Source organism: Anas platyrhynchos, chromosome 3 (genome assembly GCF_047663525.1).
Source record: "Anas platyrhynchos isolate ZD024472 breed Pekin duck chromosome 3, IASCAAS_PekinDuck_T2T, whole genome shotgun sequence".
NCBI lineage: Eukaryota > Metazoa > Chordata > Aves > Anseriformes > Anatidae > Anas > Anas platyrhynchos.
In genome coordinates this window covers 8,459,783-8,465,236 of record NC_092589.1, presented here as the reverse complement: position 1 = coordinate 8,465,236, position 5,454 = coordinate 8,459,783, and positions in this window count along the sequence as shown.

The following is a 5,454-nucleotide window of genomic DNA, read 5'->3' as shown; positions in this document are numbered from 1 at the left end:
CTTACACCTGCTAGAGATCTGGTCTGTCATCTGCAGTATGACTTTCCAGGAAGCATGAAATTTAACCCTCGGGTCAAACAAGAGCTTGCTGAGAAGTACAAGTTTTGCTTTTCTCTGTTTCATTTAGGCAAACACGTGCAGTACAGACCATCAGTCCTGATGAGGTGCCATTGTTTAATACTGAAAAAATGCACATTCGATAGAGTTTGCATTTCCTAAAATCTGTATTATTTATTTGACAGTATATTTTTCCTTGGAAAAAAAAATAATCTGCAGTTATTTATTCATTCTCGCCCCTTGGAGAGCTTGCTACCATCTGTTTTTCTTGGCTTTCCATCACCCTTTTTTTTTTTTCACTTGTTCTTCTCCCACTGTGCACCACTGAAGGACTATACTATACATTATCTCATAGCCAAATTATGCAGGGTATTGTAAACATGTTGTAAACTTTGCCAGCTGCAAAGTCAAGGGCTCTGAGAGATCTTGCTAAGCACTGGAAACGCTCTTTGAAGAAAGAAGGCAGCCTTTTGGAAGCAGATTTGCAGGGCAGCGTGACACAAAGGTATGACACTGCTGTTGCAAAATGCTGGAGGAAGGAAAGCAACAAATAATTGTGCTCTGGGATCACCATAGCTTTACCATAAAGACCACAAGGTCCCTTGGAGATGCAATTTTAAGGGGGAAATCAGAAGTGTAAGGATGACGCTGAAAAAAATCTACCAGAAATAGCTCTAGTTCTAGATCTTTGTCCATCTCTTGATACTTGAACAACCGGGTAGCATGCTCCCGCTCCACCCAGCATCCCTTGGCCGTCATCCCTGGGCAGCTGCTCGCAGTTCTTGAAAGGCTGAGCGCTTCTAAGACGAATAGCTGGGCAGGACATTCATATGCAATGTTTAGGGAACTCAAAGCCGTCTTTTAAATTATTCCATCCATACTTCATCTTCCTTTCCGGCAGTTAGTGAAACGCATCGCGAGCTCAGTCGCACTCAGATAATATGGCTGGGAATGACCTGTGACTTATTGTCCTGTTCCTACTATTTATACAGTGTTAAGAGCTTAAGGGAGAAAAATTGCTTAGCTTAGTAAGATTTATTTTTCTTTTTGCAAGGGATGGACGATGGTCTTTCAGTCCTGGAAGTAGTCTAGTGAAAGCTGTTTCTTCCCTGAAGGGTCTTCTATTACTCTTACGGGCACATGTTCACAGGCTTGAGGCTTGCACGCTTGTTAAGGGGCGCTGATTTAAATGAGGGGCTTTAATCAACAATTTCCATCATGCCTTAAATCAGCTAGCAGGAAACACAAAATTGATTATTTAAATTAAGCTTGTTCTTTATTTGTACTTTTTAATTATTTTCCTAAGGAACAAATGGTAGGGATTCACTAGTGCCTAGTGCTCTCCTTTCACTTACGCTCAGGATATGCCATTACCATATTTAATTCAGAATCTGCACATTAAGTCTGAAGTTACTTAACGCTTTTCATTTTATGTTCCAAACTGAGGACTGACACCTCTACTACATGACTAATTTTAATGCTCATCTGTGTCAAGGTGCACAAGCCAAGTAAGAAACATACATTAGTTAGTGTCTTCTGATTTAAATCCCAATAAAATCCTACATATGATGGATATACAGTGCAGGGAGAAGAGTGCAATTACCAAAACTTATTCTGCATTTGACATGGACGTTCTGAACACTGAATGTTCTTGCCAGCAGACCAGCCTGCCTTTCCAGTCACCAAACCTGTATGAGGGCTTATACTGGGAAAGTAAAATAGCCTCTTATCTCTTTGGGTTCAGTCCCTGATTGTTTTCTCCATGTTTAGTGAACTGAAGGAAGAGACATCTTTCTGGGTGTGCAGAAGAGAAACATCTCTGTCTGTAACTGGCTCAGCAAATACTTCAGTCACTTCAGTAGCTTGACTTCTTATCAAATTCGTAGGGGCTTTTTTCTGTCTATTATATTATTGCAGTGCAGGCTAGGCCATAATATTCAGTGCCATCAATGCAATTTTAATTTAAAATCATTGAATTTCAAATAGTGTAGATACATTTACAATATATATTTACACATATATATATAATATCTAAAATCCCATGCTCTCATTTTTCTGGGAAAAGGACTTTTTGCATTTTCATCCTCCTGGTTTTGCATCAGTGCTACCTCAGGTGAGTCGAGGAGCCGTATTTCTCATTCATGCCACTGTGTAAGAGAAAGCCAAAAGCAAAGTGAAGCTCTTTGGGAAGGCTTTGGGGTCTGTGTATGCACATGCATCCTTTTTTCTGATCGAAGATGTTACATAGCGAAGCTCACCCTTCAGGTGAGGCAATTTTCCAGGTTAGGTACCAGGCTGTTGTTGGCTTCACCCATGTCCTGGTTTCAGTTAGAACAGAGTCAATTTTCTTCCTAGTAGCTGGTAGAATGCTGTGTTTTGGCTTAGGATGAGAAGAGTGCTGGTAACACCCCGATGTTTTAATTGTTGCAGAGCAGTGCTTACACCAAGCCAAGGACATCTCAGCCTTTTGCTCTGTCCTGCCCTAATTCTAACACCAACCCAACCCTAGCCCTAATCCTAACCCCCACCCAACCCTAAACCTAATCCTAACCCCAACCCAGCCCTAACCCTAAACCCTAACCCTAAATATATACCTACCCAGAATCGGAGAGGAATTTAAAATAGGACCCCAGAAAATGCGTACAAAGCCCCGTTCGCCCATCAATAATTGCGCCCAAACGAAGACCCTAACTCTAGCCCTAAACCCTAACCCCTAATCGTAACACTAACCCTAACGCTATCTCTAACCCTGACCCTTACCCTAAACCTAATCCTAACCCTGACCCTAACTGTAACACTAACCCTAACCCTAACACTGACCCTATCCCTAACCCTGACCCTAAACCAGACCCTAAACCTAAACGTAACCCTTTCTCTGACCCTGACACTAACCCTAATCCTAACCCTAACCCCTAACCTAACCATAATCATAACCCTAACCATAACGCTAACCCTAACCCTATTCATAATCCTAACCACTAACCCTAACGCTAACTCTAACCATAACCCTAACCTAATATTAACCCTAACCCTATTCATAATCCTAACACCTAAACCTAACCCTGACCCTAACCCTAAACTTAACCCCTGACCCTAACACTAACCATAACCCTAAACCAGACCCTAACCCTAATCTTTAACATTAACCCTGATCATGACCTACCCTTACCCTAATGCTAAACCTAACCGTAACCCTAACCCTATTCCTAACCCTAACCCTATTCCTAATCCTAACCTCTAACCCAAACCCTAACCCTAATCCTAACCCTGATGCTAAGTATAATCTTTATCCCATCCCTAATACTAATCCTACCCCTAAACCTGACCCTAAACAGGACCCTAACCATAACCCTAACCCTAATGCCAAACCAATCAAAAGCCCTAACCCCTAACCTAACCCTAAACCTAATCCTAACTCCTAACCATAACCCTAATCCTAACCCTGACACTAACCATAAACCTTATCCTAACCCAAACCCTAACCCTGACCCTAAACAAGACCCTAACACTGACAATAAACCCTAACCCTGACCCTAACCCTAACTCTAAACATAATCCTAAACCTGACGGTAACCGTAAACCTTATCCTAACCCTAACCTAGACCCTAACACTGACCCTGACCCTAAACCAAACCCTAACCCTACATCTAACCCTAAGACTAACCTATACCATAACCGTAACCCTAACCGTAACACAAACCCTAACACTACCCCTAACCCTGAACCTGACCCTGACACTACCCCTAATCCTAACCATAACACTAACCCTAAACCAAATCCTAACCCTAAATCAAACCAACCCTAATCCTAACCCCAAACCAACACTAACCCTTACCATAACCCTAAATCCTAACCCTAACCCCTAAACTCCAACCCTAACTATAACCATAAACACTAAACCCTAACCCTATACCCTAAATCCTAACGCTAACCCAAACTCTAAACCAAACCCTAACCCTAAAAGTAACCCTAACCCTAACTATAACCCTAAGACTAAAACCTAACCTAACCCTAAACATAAGCCTAACCCTAATCCTAACCCTAACCTCTAACCCAAACCCTGACCCTAACTCTAAACATAATCCTAACGCTGATGCTAACCCTAACCCTGACCCTAAACAAGACCCTAACCCTGACCCTAAAACTAACCCTAACCATAACCCTAACCCTGACCCTAAACAAGACCCTAACCCTGACCCTAAAACTAACCCTAACCCTAACCCTGACCCCAACCCTCACCCTAAACCCTAAACCCTAGCCCCTAGCCTAGCCCCAGCCCCTAACCCTAATTCCCGAGAACTACATTTCCCGGCATGCTCTGGGCACACAACGTGGCCTCCCAGAAGCCTGGTGCCGGAAAACTACATTTACCAGCATTCCCCGGACAGCCGGCATGGCCAATCAGAGGCCGAGTTTTCGAGAACTCCATTTCCCAGCACTCCCTGTAACCCTGGCCCTCACCGCCCTTACAAAAAAGCCTCAAGCCCTATCCCTAAAAACCCTCGAAACCCCTACAGGCCTAACCCAAACTATTCACCACGCGAAACCCCTGAAGACCTGTGCCTAAAACCCCTAACCCACAAAATTAAGACGCTCAAATCCCAAACCCACAAAATTAAGACGCTCAAATCCCAAATCCAAAAAAATAGGACGCTCAAAACCCAAACCCAAAAAATAAGGACGCTCCAAACCCTAACCCAAAACGTTAGGACACTCAAAACCCTAACCCAAAACATTAGGACACTCAAAACCCAAACCCAACCCAAAACATTAAGACGCTCAAAACCCTAACCCAAAAAATTAGGACACTCAAAACCCTAACCTTGGAGAACCTAACCTGAAAAAAAAAAAAAAAATTAAGATCTTAAAACCCTAAACCTAAGTAACTGAGCAAAAATAAAACCCCAAGACCCTAACCCTAAAAAACATATCAACACTACAACACGAAAAACTCCAAAACCCTAACACGCTAACCCTGAAACCCTTAAAACCCTAACCCCCAAATCCCTAAAATCCTAACTGTTAAAACTCCAACCCTAAAAACCTTAAAATCCTAAACATAAACCCTGAGAACGCTTACCTTGAAATCCAACCCTAGTGCCCTATCCCTGAAACCTTAAAACTGTGAATCAATCTTTGGAAAATAACATAGGCTCAGGAGAGGATCTCAGTACAGGAGCATTTTCATTTGAGATTACAGTGGCGGGGGTCCCGCAAGCAGGAGGGCGCCTACTAATTCCATGCAGTTTATATACTTTTTTTTTCCTCCCAAGGACCAGGACCCTCCTGTTTCCCACTGTGCAATCCAGGTTCATGCTCTATCTGGTGCTTCACAGAAAATACACAGCTGCTGGCCTGTTACAAGTCACATTTCTTTTGAGGCTTTTACTCTTTGAG